The following is a 7178-nucleotide window of genomic DNA, read 5'->3' on the forward strand; positions in this document are numbered from 1 at the left end:
CCTGGCCACCTGAGCACACTGCAGGCTCATGTTCATCCTACCATCAACCAGCACCCCCAGGTCCCTCTCTGCCTGGCTGCTCTCCAGCCACTCTGACCCCAGCCTGTAGCACTGCCTGGGGTTGCTGTGGCCAATGTGCAGAACCCGGCACTTGGATGTGTTCAATCTCCTGCCCTTGGACTCTGCCCATCTGCCCAGCCTGTCCAGGTCCGTCTGCAGAGCCTCTCTACCCTCCAGCAGATCAACTCCTGCCCCCAGCTTGGTGTCGTCAGCAAATTTACTGATGATGGACTCAATGCCCTCACCCAGATCATCAGTAAAGATGTTAAAGAGGATGGGGCCCAGCACTGATCCCTGGGGGACTCCACTACTGCCAAACTATCTATGTTTAAGAAGGTACTTAGGTTTTTAATGTATCTGTGTAGTTCTGCATAAAGGTAGACAAATGCAAAACTGATTGCAGGAGAATGACTCAATGCATCTGCATCAAACTTACAAGTTCTCTTTCTACTTGATAATGGATAGGACTTTGATCAGCTAGGGTCAGCTGTCCAGGCTGTGTTCCTTCCTCAGCCTCTCACCCACTCACAGCCTACTCACTGTCAGGGCAGAGAGGGGAAAAGAAAAGGCCCTGGCACTGTGCAAACATTGTTCAGTACACTGCTGAAACACTCGTGGGTTGTCAACACCATCTTAGTCAGAAGTCAAAAATCCAATGCCCAATGGGCTGCTATAATGAGACCCTGGTGCTATAGCATGTCCAATAGCAGCAGTGCCTGGGCCCTATGCCAGCCCAGGAACATGGCCCATTGCTGTTAACAGAATGTTCCTGGCACAGCACAGTATGATGGTGCTGCAATAAACAACAAAAGTTCAAAATAACCCCTAACACACACCAGACTCTAATACACAGTAATGCAAGCAAGCACAGGACCCTGCCAGTTAAGAGTTTAACAGCTACAGATTCCACCTAGCACACACTCGTGGTGATAGAACGAGAGCAAATGAACTCAAAGTGTGCCAGGGGAGGTTTAGAGTGGGTATTAGAAAAAATAATAATTCTTTACTGGAAGAGTGGTCAGGCATTGGAGCAGGCAGCCCAGGGAGGTGGTGGAGTCACCATCCTTGAAGGTGTTCAAGAAGTGTGTGGACATGGCCCTTTGGGACATGGTTTAATAGCCATGGTGGTCTTAGGTTGATGGTTGGACTTCATCTTAGAGGTCTTTTCCAACCAAAACAATTCTATGATCCTATGAAAAATGACTGTGATGCATTGAGCCCAGCTGGCAGCTAAGCATCTTCTTTACCATTTAGCTCTGGCAGTGTTTTCACTCTTTTGCATAGAGCCCTCCCTTCCCCCCCTCCAGCAGGCTGGGGGAGAAAATTGTAAGGGTAAAAGCAAGAAAAACTTGTGGATTGATGTAAAGGCAGTTGTATCAAGTGAAGTAAAGCTGCACATACAAGCAAAGCAAGATAAAGAATTCATTCACCACTTCCCATCAGCAGGCAGGTGGTGTTCAGCCACTTCCTAGCAAGCAGGGCTTCAGCACACCTAACAGTTACCTGGCCAAACACCATAACTTTGAACATCTCCTTCCTCTTCCTCCATTCTCCCAGGTTTTTTTTAGCCTGGAGAAGAAGAGACTCAGGGGTGACCTTATTGCTGTCTACAACTACCTGAAGGGAGGTTGTAGACAGGCAGAGGTTGGTCTCTTCTCCCAGGCAGCCAGCACCAGAACAAGAGGACACAGTCTCAGGCTGCACCAGGGGAGGTTCAGGCTGGAGGTCAGGAGGAAGTTTTACACAGAGAGAGTGATTGCCCACTGGAATGGGCTGCCTGGGGAGGTGGTGGAATTGCCATCACTGGAGGTGTTCAGGAGGAGACTTGATGGGGTGCTTGGTTGCATGGGTTAGTTGATTAGGTGGTGTTGGATGATAGGTTGGACACAATGATCTTGAAGGTCTCTTCCAACCTGGTTTATTCTATTCTATTCTATTCTATTCTATTCTATTCTATTCTATTCTATTCTATTCTATTCTATTCTATTCTCCTCAAGCATGATGTCATGTGGTCTGCGATATCCCTTTGGTCAGGGGGTCCCAGCTGTGTCCTCTCCCAGCCTCTTGTGCAGCCTCAGCCTACTTACTAGTGGGGCAGGGTGGGAAAAAGAAAAGGCCTTGGTGCTGTGCAAACACGGTTCAACAACAACTAAACAGTGTCTTATCAGTGTGTTTAGCTGCAGATCCAAAGCACAGCATTGCACAGGCTGCTAGGAAGAGAATTAACTCTATCCCAGAGTACACAAGATCAGGTACACAAAGTATTTCCAAATGCAAACAGAGGGGCAAATTCCTGATCCAGGTTTACAGCAAGGTAGATGTGAAACATAGCTGTCCCAGGTCTGCAAAGCTGAAGGTAAGTGGTGTTTAGTGAGCCTGCAGGGGACTGGAAAACAAAGAACTTCCATCAGTTTTATGAAGCAACCAGCTTATGTTGAATCTGCCAGGGCTTGTGGAACTTTGCCTTTTAAGAGTCAGTTTTGCACAGCCTTTTACATGCTGTGGAATGGAATCGTGTAGGGTGGATTACTTCGTAAAATGCACAAGGGGGTTAAGGATCCCAGCACTTTGCTGAAAGTAACAAACATGTATATCACAGCATGAAGCTTAGCAGACAAGAGCTCTTTTTGTGCTGAAGGAGAAATGTGGTGCCAGAGTTCAGAGTATTCCCATCTGGCCAATAATTTCTTCACTTGCAGATCTGGGCAGATGCCTCCACACTGGCCTGTTGATCCAAAGGTCCCAAGTTAACTGCTTTTAGCCTCACAGTGTAGTGGAGCTGCTGCCCTCTAATGCTTGCTCCAGCTTCCAGGTGGCCTCAGGGTGCTGAAAGCTGACCATGTGCAGATGACACTGTAGAGTCCTGCACATGGGCAACAATAACCCCATGCTCCAGTACAGGTTAGGGGTTGATCTGCTGGAATGTAGTTCCACAGAGAAGGACCTTGGTGTCCTGGTGGAAAGTAAGTTGACCATGAGAGAGCAAAGTGCCTTGTGGCCAAGAGGGCCAAGGGTATCCTGGGGTGCATTAAGAAGAGTGGGTCCAGCAGGTCAAGGGAGGTTCTCCTCTCCTTCTACTCTGTCCTAGTGAGACCACATCTGGAATATTGCATCCAGTTCTGGGTTCCCCAGTTCAAGAGGGGCAGGATCTACTGCAGAACATCCTGCAGAGGGCTATTGAGGCTGATTAAGGGACTAAGACACCTGTCTTATGAGAAAAGACCCAGAAGTCTGGGGCAGTTTAATCTGGAGTTCTGTAGTTACCTTCTCTGGGGACTTCCAACACCTTCCTGGAAGCCTTCCTGTGTGGCCTGCCATAGGTGATCCTTTGGATCATCATCATGGATGATGCTTTGGCTCATCATCATGGATGGTGCTTTGGCAGGCAGGTTGGACTTGATGATCTGCAGATGTCCCTTCCAACTCCTACAGTTCTGTGGTTCTGTGATGTGGTTGGCTGCAAGTCTCATGCTTTACTCACCATGTGCCACTGTTTCTGTTTGCTTTTGTCAAAACCACACTTTCCATAGGTGGTGGCTGTACTCCTTCATGCAGTAGCTGTGAAACTGCTTGTGTCCACACTTGGATTGGAAGGGAGGTGGAGGTATGTGTCAGGATGCTTGAGCAGCTCTAGTTACTGACAGGATCACCACAGTAGTTTCTTTAGCCCTTGAAGCATTAGACCAGTATTCAGACTGGTTTGTACAGACTGCACTGTAAATTCTGAAGCTGATTCAGACAGCCTTATATGAATCAGTAAGCTCACCTCTTGTTTACAGAGTGGCTATAGTGTCTGCTTTTGCCACAGCTTCCGCTGGTAGTTCTGACCCAGCACCTGTACTGTCAGGGTAGCTGGGCTGAAGTTGAGCCACCTCACCTCTGTGCTCACTCTCTCAGAAACCTCCTGAGCTGTGCATCAACATAGATGCAAATGTGAATCTGGGCTTTGGGGCAACTTCACTTACTAGAGATATCAGTGAGCACTCAGGGCAAGTACTGTGAGAAATCTACAGAAAAGGCATCAAGTAAGAGTCTGGTCAGGACTCCAGATAAATATCCATCCTTTTTTGAGCACCTTTTATAACCCCTTGAAATGGCCATGAACCCTGGTGGAATGATCAGAATTTTGGGACTCTTTAAGATGATCTTAAAGGTCTTCTCCAGCCTTTATGATCCTATGACTTGAGACTTCAAGGGCTTGCAACTTCACAAGTACTGATGCTTTGTGATGCATCTTTCATGACAGCAAAAGATTTTTTGGACTGTTTATTTAGGCATTACTATTTAGCACTGTCAGAATGAGATGCAACACTGTCCAGGGGTGACCAATTGCTGGTTTGTATGAGTCACTTGTACCACTTAATCAGCACTAAGTATTCTTCTTGCTCTAGCTCATGTAATTTGCTATGTTTATTTGTGCTAGCTGTGCATCATAACCAGTTTATCCACCTACACTTCCTATCAGTTCTGTGCCCCATTCTCCATAGTCTGTTACACCCAGCACTTGCAGCATGCTTTAATTATAATAATCTCTAGGCAGGGACTTCATTCTCTTGAATGTTTATACAGCACTCCCCCAAACAGGCCATGGGATCATTCTCAAGGTTCCTGGGCACATCTGTAACACCATTCCTAATGGGACCAATACTACATTAAGCCCACTGTGACCTAGATAGTTCTAAAAGCACCACATAATTCAGACCAGCCTATCCTGGCCTACATCAAAAGATGCAGGGCCAGCAGGTCAAGGCAGGTGATCCTGCCCCTTTACTCTGCTCTTGTGAGACCCCACCTGGGGTACAGCATCCAGCTTTGGAGTTCCCAGCACACAAAGGACATCAAACTGCCAGAGTGGATCCAGAGGAGGGTCACAAAGATGGTCGGAGGGCTGAAGCGCTTCTCCTGTGAGGACAGGCTGAGGGGGTTGGATCTGTTCAGCCTGGAGAAGAGAAGGCTCTGGGGAGACCTTGTAGCAGCAATCCAGTACCTGAAGGGAACTTTGAGGAATGCTGGGGAGGGATTGTTTACAAGGGCATGTAGTGATAGGATGAGGGGCAATGGTTTGGAACTAGAGCAGGGTAGATTTGGTGAGACATTATGAAGAAGTACATTTAGATTAGACATTAGGAAGAAGTTCTTTATTATGAGGGTGGTGAGGCACTGAAACTGGTTTCTGAGAGAAGCTGTGGGCACCTCTTTCCTGGAAGTGTTTAAGACCATGGTGAATGAGTCTTTGAGCAAACTGGTCTAGTGGGAGGTGTCCTGGCCCGTAGAAGTGGGGTTGGAACTAGATGATCTTTAAGGTCCCTTCCAACTCAAGCTGTTCTGTGATTCTATAATTTGCACCATGGACAGAGTCTATTTTCTGCTTCTATTTTACTCTACACAATGTGGAAGTCCAAGATATCTTGGTACTCTAGTTCAGCACAAACTAATCTTTTTCATTTTTCTTAAACTTCACCCTTTTTACCATTTAGCTCATGCCTTCACATCCACACATTCCATCATGTATCTCCTCCAGGGCTGCCTCCATTGCCTCTGGTTACATATATGCTGCATCTCATACTCACCATAGGGGAGGTGCTCCAGCTGTTTTCATCATTTTTGTGGCACTCCTCTGGACCTCTCCAAGAGACCTTCTTGTGCTGGGGTCTCCAGAACTGAATGCAGTCCTCCAGGTGGGGTCTCACAGGAGCAGAGTAGAGAGCTGGAATCACCTCACTTGCTGGTCACACTTCTTTTGATGCAGCCAGGGACACAGTTGCCTTCTGGGCCACATTTTTTGGCTTATCTTGAGTTTTTCAACACCTCCAAGTCCTTCTCTTCAAGACTGCTCTTGAGCCATTTAAGGCCAGTGTTGTGTCTGTAAAGGGCAGCCATCACACAGTGCATCCATGCTGCAGCTATGACTCCATGGGCTCAGATCCCTTATGTACAGGTGTTACCTCTCTGACAGACTTGCACTGACATGGTCTTGATACTAGCAGGCCATTGTAGGGTAGATTAAGTAGCAATCCAGCTAATAGTTCCAAAAGGACTAGCAAAGAAGAATAGTAGTTCTAGGTGAAGCTTCAGATCATCACTTTGAATGTGATAGTGGTATTTTTCCCTCTTGTTCAGTATTTATTCTGCCTGGAAAACAAAGTGCAGCATTTATTAAAACACAGAATTGGTTCCAGCTGTTATCATGTTTATCTCTTACCTCATCTATGAGGACAGGCTGGGAGAGGTGGGAGTGTTCAGCCTGGACAAGAGCAGGCTCCAGAGAGTGCTTTTAGCAGCACTTCAGCATCTGAGGGGGACCTACAGGAAGGCTGGGGAGTAACTGTTTAGAAGAGCTTGTAGTTATAGGGGCCAAAGATTTTAAACCAAAGCCGACTAGATTGAGGTTGGACATAAGGATGAAGTTATTTGCAATGAGGTTGGCCAGAGAGGTGGTGGAAGCCCCATCCCTGGAGACATTCAAGGTCAAGCTTGATGGGGCCATGAGCAACCTGATCTAGTTGGAGATGTCCCTGCTCACAGCAGGGGCGTTTGACAAAACGACCTTTGAGGGTCCCTTCCAACCTGATACCTTCTGTGATTCTGATGGGAAGTGTCAGATGTCAGCATCTGCCAAGCATTTGGGTCAGGAAAGGAAGAGCAAAGTCAGCACATCAGGAAGAAGGTCTCTTCGTCTTGATGCCTTCAGAAAAGACTTGTACCTGCCCTCCAGGGGACAGGAGGGATTTGGGGAAGAAAACTACCTACAGCGGGGGCTTCAGCAGTGATTGGAGCTCTGCCACGCGACTGTCACTCCAGAGGGGTGCTACGCTCGCTCCCCTCGGTCAGTTTGGATTACATTGCAAATCACGCTGCACCTCCCATCGAGAAACCGGGTAAGGCAGGCATCGCTGAAAGCCATTCCCGGTGCCCCCCCAGGGGTGCCAGCGCCCGGGCAGGTGCAATGCCCTGCACACTGCGGTCCGCCCGCCTCCTCCTCCGCGCACGTGCTCCCATCCAGACACGGCCGGCCCGCCCTCTCCTGCTTCCCATTGGTTGGTCTTGCCCAGCAGAGGTGGTGAAGCCCAATCAGAGGGCAGAATTCCGTCCCGCCTCCCCCTCGCCGGCGAATAGCG

Source organism: Melanerpes formicivorus, unplaced genomic scaffold, assembly GCF_026170545.1.
Source record: "Melanerpes formicivorus ecotype bairdi unplaced genomic scaffold, bMelFor1.0.p_v2 SCAF_51, whole genome shotgun sequence".
NCBI classification, from domain to species: domain Eukaryota; kingdom Metazoa; phylum Chordata; class Aves; order Piciformes; family Picidae; genus Melanerpes; species Melanerpes formicivorus.